The sequence below is a fragment of the Zingiber officinale genome, chromosome 10B (genome assembly GCF_018446385.1).
Source record: "Zingiber officinale cultivar Zhangliang chromosome 10B, Zo_v1.1, whole genome shotgun sequence".
In the NCBI taxonomy this organism is placed as follows: Eukaryota; Viridiplantae; Streptophyta; class Magnoliopsida; order Zingiberales; family Zingiberaceae; genus Zingiber; species Zingiber officinale.
This window is the reverse complement of record NC_056005.1, coordinates 23631459-23639658: the sequence shown is the minus strand read 5'-3', so window position 1 is coordinate 23639658 and position 8200 is coordinate 23631459. Positions and strand designations below refer to the sequence as shown.

At 38.3% G+C, this 8200-nt stretch overlaps 1 non-coding gene across 1 annotated transcript; it reads right to left on the bottom strand.

The window, feature by feature from the left end:
* Positions 1-3544: 3544 nt before the first annotated feature.
* LOC122030624 lies at positions 3545-3650 on the bottom strand. The gene has a single exon (XR_006125500.1). It is a non-coding gene; the product is annotated as a small nucleolar RNA R71 (small nucleolar RNA).
* Between the last annotated feature and the right edge of the window lie 4550 nt (positions 3651-8200).

Sequence of the window (8200 nt, the reverse complement as noted above, 5' to 3'; positions counted from 1 at the left end):
AGGACTTTAGGTCAAGGTTAAATTGAACTTTTTAGCTAGTTTTGTATTTTGTGTCAATATTTAGATTTGTGATAAATATATTTTTGTATATATTTTTCCCAAGTAGACATTGATATAATAGACCTCTCCACAAAATTTGAGAATTTTTGGAGGTCTGTGGAATTTCTGGCGCATTTCTGAAGTTGACCAGAAAAGGTTGATTTTTGCATGAATAGTGTACCAGTCGACTAGTACAGTTACCAGTCGACTGGTAACAGTGTTTTTGAGCACAAAATGTCTCTGTAAGCTCATTTTCATGAGGGCAGTCGACTGGTACTTCTTGCAGTCGACTGATACTAGTCTAAAAGTGTTTTCAGCACTGGATTTTGACCGGGTCAGCTCGTATAGATGTATGGGATCCATGGGGGATAAATACATGAGTTTAGGGTCAATTGGATGATAAGTTTTCAACAATTGGGATATTGTTCGAAAGCTTTTTTAATGTTAGGCAAAGGGGGAGAAGTAAGGTTTAGTTGGGAAAACCTTAGTGCCTTTGCGTAGGGGGAGCCTTAGGATAGGTTCTTAAAAATCCCTGTGGAAAAATTCCTAGCTCAATGGGGAGCATAGGTGTAGGGGGAGCCTTGGGATAGGTTCTAATGCATGTTTGCATTTTTATTTCGGCGTTGTAAGTCCAAGTGTGTAGCCTTGGCATCGTAAGTCCATTCGGCGGTGTAAGTCCAAGTGTGTAGCCTTGGCAACGTAAGTCCATTTATTTTAGCATGTTTATTTGCTATTATGTTTTCCCTAACTTAAACGTATTGCCAAACATCAAAAAGAGGGAGATTGTTGGAGCAATCCCAATGGTCCGCGGGACCATGTGTTTTGGTGTTTGGGCAAAGGGTTTAAGTTAGGTTCACCCTTTTATTTGATATGTGTATTTGAGTTGTGCAGGTTTGCAGGATACACATGCGACTCAGGTTGATGGCTTCGGGTTCGGTGAAGGATGAAGCATCCGAGGGACCGTGGATAAGGCAACGAGGACAAGGGCCGAGGGAAGCGACTTCGAGGCATACACGAAGGATGACATTGGGGACGAGCCGTTTGCTTGAATGCATCTGAGGGACGAGAGCCAAAGGAAGTAGGCTTGAAGGCAAAAGGTTAAAGCTGCAAAGGAAGCATCAAGTGAGTCATAAGGGTGAGGGGTACGAGTGCACAAGAGATTGTACTCGGAGTAAAATCCTAGTTTTAGGGTTTCACTGTAGCAGCACTGTAGCAATACTGTAGCGTTATATTAGCGGCACTGTAGCAATACTGTAGCAGTCGACTGCATGTTTTAGCAGTCGACTAGTGCAGTCGACCGCGCAGTCGACTGGGTGCGAACAAAATGGTTCTGTTCGTTCGGTCAGTGTGGATCAGTCGACTGCATGTTTTAGCAGTCGACTGCACCAGTCGACTGCAAGTTTTAGCAGTCGACTGGTATCGAGCTGTTGGGATGTAACGGTCGAATTTCCACAGAGGGCAGTCGACTACATGTTTTGGCAGTCGATTGGTAGGCAGGGCTTTCAACCCGCGACCTATATAACCAAAGCTTGGGAGCTTGGTTATAGTTGACGAAATTAGTGGTGGTAAACTCTAATTAGTAGTCTACTTGTTCTCAAGTGTTTGTGAGTGTTGTGCTAAGGTTTCTCCACCCACAAGGAGCTACTTGAGATAGCCGGAGTTTGCCGGGGGCTAATCCACCGACGGATCGGGATCGTCCACCTCAAGGACATGCCGTGGAGTAGGAGCCCTAATCTCCGAACCACGTTAAATGGACGTGTTAGCGGTTTGCATTTCCTTTCTTAGTTTTAGCCTTTAGCTTGTTTGTTTTGTTTGTATTCCGCTGTGCAAGCTAACATCGTAGGAGAAGCGATCGATTTGGGGGCACCGTCTATCCAACCCCCCTTCAAGCCGGCCACCGATCCCCTACAGATTGTTGTGATTGGACTAAATTACCATACTTGATTAAATGTTTGAGTTTCTTGTGGATCTTGTAGAGGTAATTCCTCATTCTATTATCCGAGGGGCGTACGTGATAGACAAACCCGTGTAAGGACGATTGAGGGATAATCTTGAAAGGGAAATAAGGTCATTCAAGGGGATAGGATAGATTGTATGCATTAATCTTTTATATCTTGATGTGGATGAGAAGTAATGAATTTCTATTTTGATTATCCGAGGGAAGCACGTGATAGGCAAGCCCGTATTAGGACATCATAGGAATCATTCCTAATTGTTCACATTAGATATAGATTTTAGTCCTAGGTCGGTTGTCTATTGCAAGAGAGAATCGGTAATCTTCTACAAATGAAGGATAATTGAGGAATAAGATTTGGTAGATCATTTACATTGAATAACATTACAAAGAAACCAAAACTCCTAGAACATCCTTTATCATAGCCCTTATCCCTGTTTTTATGCTTTTACTTCTAGGTTTTATTTTCTATAGTTACGCCTAGGTTTTATAAATCAATTGATTAGTTGTTTAGCTAATTCGTGTTGAGATATCTTTAGTGGTTAATATCAGTTACCTGTGGATATGATATCTTTCTTTATTACTGACGACGTATCCGTACACTTACTGATCGTTAACAAGTTTTTGGCGCCGTTGCCGGGGACTGCACTATAACATTAGAGATTATCAATTGAGTTAGACTAAACATAACTTTTCTTTTCTTTTCATTAGCATAGTTGTAACTAATCTTTAGAATTCTTTTTCTTGCATATCTTTCTACTTCTTGACAATCTATTTTGTTGCAATTCTAATTCTAATTCTAATTCTGCATTCTTGATTTCTAGCATTCTAGTCTAGCTTTTCTCTATTTTTCTTTTGATCTAAATTTTTCTCTACTTTTCTTTTGTAAACATATCTTGCAATATTGTTCTTGTGTATGAGAAGATCAAACTTCGTAAAGGCATCAAGAATTATAAGAACTTATAAACACATTAGTTGATTAGCATATAAATTATTCTAGACATTTTTCTTTTTCCTTTTGTCTTTTCTTTCTTATTTTCATTATGCACTTTCTTTTTTACAATTTAAATTCTGCATTTTCTTTCTTGCTTTTAATATTGCATTTTATTTCTTAACTTTGACTCTTCAATTTTTTTTTCCTTCTAATAATTTTTTCTTGAATATCTATGAGCACTAACATATCAAGCATGCCCATGAGAAATTTTTCTACACCCTTTTTTGCAAGATTTTTATCTCCCATTGTGCAACCTCAGATTGAAGCAGAAAGTTTTCAACTAGACCCAGAGTTAATTTTCATGATACAAGGTCATAAATTTGGAGGAGAAGTATCAGAAAGTCTTTATCTGCATCTTGAAACATTCTTAGAGATTTGTGATATGGTGAAATGTGAAGGAGTGTCAGCAGATGCAGTTCAATTGATGGCATTTCCTTTCAGTATCAAGGATAAAGTAAGGACTTGGTTATATTCCCTCCATCCTCAAAGTATCGCAAGTTGGGAGCAATTGGAGAAGCAATTTCTGAATCATTTTTTCCCTCCAAGCAGAACAATGTATATGAGAAATTGCATAAAAAATTTTGCTCAGGCATATGGAGAATCATTATTTGAAGCTTGGGATAAATTCAAGAGTCTTCAAAGACAGTGCCCTCATCATGATTTTGAAAAATGATTAATTCTACACATATTCTATGGGGGAATTTCTTTCTCAGACAAAAGTTTATTGGATTCATCAGCTGGAGGATCTTTTATGGACAAAAGTGTAGATAAAGCATATATGTTAATTGATCAAGTGACATTGAACCTCCATGAATGGTCGAACATAAGTTGGATGAAATTTCCCTCAAACATTCATGAAGTGCAAGCCGTAAATGCTATAGAGCATGTCAAACAAATTGTAACTCAACCATCTATGAGTCTTGAAAATCACAAGTCACGCAACGGGGAGTTCAAACATTTGGGGGCAAAGATTGAAAGTATTGTTTCAAAATGGTTTAAAGGAGATCCCCCTCCTTCGCAGATAAGATCTAGTGAAAAGTGTGATGATGTTGGGTTATTGATCACACCAACACTAGATAAGCAAGTTAGACCTCCTCCAAAAGCTCAAAGAGAATTTGGGAAAAAGGAAGTTCAATCTTTCCCAGGACCTTCACTAAGGGTTCCTTTTCCACAAAGGTTAGTGGGGGTCAATGAAAATAAAGACTTCGGAAAATCTTGTGATGCTAATATAGTTGAGTGCAGGTTTTTGAATGTATATGAAGATGAGGACTCTTCAGATGAGGATTTTATTGATAATGCAGTGGTAAATAAGTTTTCAGATCTGACTTCAAATTTTATAGGGTGTTATAGTGACATTAAATTTTCAGATGATGAATGTGATGTGGTAGATCAATTTAGAACTACAAGTGAAGTTATTGATCCTCTTGTTATTGATTATCCTATTGAGGATATAGATGTTGGTTTATTTTTTGACGTATGTGTTGATGATGATGATATGGAAGAATATGTAGGGAGTTGTGTTGTGGAAGCAACATCTCAAGGATCACCACTTGTCCACAAAACCCTTAGAGGTTGTAAGAATTGATCATGTTGTGGAACAATGTGTAGGGACTTTTACAGAGCTAGCAGAGTCTCAAGAATCACCATCATTGATATCATCAACACCTGAGCCAGAGTTAGAACCACCATTTTATTCAGAGGAAGTCACATCTATATATTTAGAAATTTCAGGTATCTCTCAGTAAAGTACGGTTAGTATTTCTTGTGATCTTTTGGAAAATTTTATAGAGGTAACTATCATTGACTTTGTTGGATGTGATTCAGTTTTTATTTCTTATTCTTCTTATCTTAATATGGTTATGGCTCTATCTTATCTAATATGTTTGTGGGAGATTTCTATTTTCTTTGCACGTGCAGATTTCACTTGGGCTAGTAATTGGAAGCTCACACTGAATCGTCTTCGACCACTTGAGAGAACTTCAAAGAAGACGAAGATGGAGAGAGCAATACTTCATTTTATAATTCCTATATTGGAAGCTCCCTCCATAATAAGAGCCCTCGGTAATAGGGTGTTGAAATATCTTACCCCTCCAAGAGCGAGATTTAGATGAATCTTATGAGGTGGTCGAGCTAATGATCTTAAACAAGCGCTTCTTGGGAGGCAACTCAAGTTCTTCAATCTTGTTTTCATTCATATTTTTAGTTTCTTTCTAGTTTCATTTCTTTCTTTATAATAAATTTGTATCCTCTATTTAATTTTTGTTGTCTATTTTTATGGGACTCAAAGATTAGGAGGAGTGCAACTACATGATGGAGAAGTTCATGACATGGACATTTGGCACGCATCATTTGGTAACTTCTCTTCCTTTTAATCTCCTCCACATTATTTTTAGTTTTGATTGAGACAATGAAAAGTTTAAGTCTGGGGGGATGCAGTAGATGCATTTGGTTTAGTTTGCTCATTTCTTTTTGCCTAATAAAATTTTCTAATTGCATCATTCATCACATCATGTTTGTTTGTCCTTAGTGCAAAATACTAGCACATTTATTCTATATTCCATGTGGTTTATTGGTTACTTATGGTGCTATTATGTTTAGTGATCTATCTTGTTCTATCTATGATAGCATGAAGTGAGCAATATTTTTACTATAAGAGTTTAAGTATTGGCCTTGTTTTAGGATCTCTATACACTATTCCTATTTTTTATGGTTGATAACTCTAAAATAGTCATGATTCATAGAATTGGACTAGTACTTGTGCTTCTACGGTGACCTCTCAACTACATTTTGGTTATTGGATAAACTCAGATCATGTAAGCTCATTTGAAAAAATCAATCCCAAGAAAAAAAAATGAAAGTTTGTTCAAGTTTGATACTTTGAAAGCATTCAAAGAAAAAAAATAAGGGATAAAAAATAGTTATCGTGAGTGGAAACTAGTAATTCACCCCTTTGAGACCTAGTTAGGTTACTGGGGAAATGAATGTTATGTTTCTCTTGATACTGAGTATTCCTTTGAGACCTTATGTAGATGATGCATAGTATTTTTGTGGGGAACGAACCTTGCATGTGGCAGGTAAGTGCCTATCGCCAAAAATATAAGGAACACAATTTTATGACAACTTTGACTAGACTTAAGGATTGAAACTTGAAAAATTTAGGCCACTATTGCACTGAGCACGGAGGACTACTACTTAGGTCATATTCAAACTACTTTTGTATCTTGCTCACCAATAAAATCATCTGATAGAATTAGATTAATTTGCTAGATATTATGATGCACTATTTAACCACATGAATCTAGATTACGGGTTTTGCTTGAGGACAAACAAAAGTTTAAGTTTGGGGGTGTATGTTGGATCGGGAAGCGCTAGAGGGGGGGGTGAATAGCGCTCGTGGCTATTTCGTTCGATTCGAATTCGTAAAGCGTTCGAGTGTAATGTAGCGGAAATAACAATAAAAACAAACACAAAAAAAGACCCAAGTGTTTCTACTTGGTTCGGAGCCTTGGGTGACTCCTACTCCAAGGCCCTCACTCGTTGAGCGATTACTGTGGGCAATTCACTATCAAATCACAAATTCGATACAGGAAGAGATGACAATTGAAAGTACTAACAGTAACTTATACCGACAACACGAAGAGGAAAACTTGTAGCTTTGGGTTGTCGAAAACTCGTCATAGCTTCGCCGGGTCATTTTTTGAGCAGCACGTTGATGAATAACAGCTTTAGAATTGATGTTCTAAGCCTCTGCCTCGACCCCCCTTTTAAATAGTGCTGGAGGCACCTCCAAGCCTGTCCGAGGCGCCTCCAGGCCGCCGAGTCGCACGCGTGGATCAGCTCTGATCTGGTCGCACCTTATCTCATTGAAGGCGCCTCAAGGTTGGTCCAAGGCGCCTCCAACGCCTGGTCCAAGGTGCCTTCAGCTTCCTCCAAGGCGCCTCCAGCTCCTCTGGACAGCTGGCTTCGGCCTACACCCGAGGCGCCTCCAAGCCACATGGAGGCGCCTCAGACACTGTTCATCCGAGGTCAAATGTGCTTCTTTGTTCCTGCAAAATGTATTAGTCCCAAACACAAAACCCTACAAAACAAAGTTAGCACAGACATATTATAAGTGATATAATCGACAGTCATCGAACTGTCCGTGTCTGACTTCGGATTTCCAACCGGAAACCCTAGGTCAACCCGACACCTACTGTTCCCTCTACGGGGAATGTGTCCTCACCTACTCCACTCAGGAGATTTACATGTTGCCAGTGCGATCCTCTAGATCGACTGAACTTTTGCTCAGCGTTCGAAGCTTCCGGACTTTTTGCTAGACTTCCGCTTCCCGGCCCGTCCAGCCTTCCACCTGGTTCGCGACACCAGGACTTTCCACCTAGGGTTACCCCCTAGGACTTTTGCCTAAAGCTCTCGACCCACCAAGACTTTCCACATAAGGTTACCACCCCCTATGACCTAGGGTTACCACCCCCTAGGGTTTTCCACCTGCCTAACCGCAGCTAGGACTTTTGCTTAAGTATCACTTAGGACTTTCCTGCAAGCTCCATGAACTTGTTAGATCACAAGACGACTTAATTTTGAACCCTTTGCCATTATCAAAACTTGGGTTCGATCGTCTGATGCTTCCCACACCAACAATCTCCCCCTTTTTATTATGGCAACTCAAATTCAAAGTTAAGTAAAACAAGATGCATAAATAAACACAAGCATGTTTTTTAATAAGAAGTTTAAGCTCAAACATAAGCATACTTAAGTAACATGTTAAGTACAAGCTAAAGACATTTTAAACTTTATAAAAGTTAAGGTAAATTAAAAATTCTCAAAGTTAAAGCTCCCCCTTAATAAGAGAACTCTTTTCTTTAGTTTGAATTATTTTTAACTCTTATCCTTAATTTGAATTTTTTGTCCTACTCTCCCCCTTTGTCATATATCAAAAAACTTTGTAGGAAAAACTTAGTAACAAATGTTGAAGTTTAAAGGTAACATTCAACCTTAGCCATTGTAGGAAAAATTTTGTAGGAAAAGCTTAGGAAAATTTTGGTAAGTAAAAATAGTTTAAGTGCAGAACAACTCTGTTTAGCCAAAATTTTGAAAACTTAAGCTTTTAAAGACTTTATTTAAAGATTTTTTCATTAAACTTAAAAGTCTTTAAAAAATTATTTTCTTAAGTACGAAAATTGAATTAAGTTTGGAAAAAAAACTTTAGCTTTAAG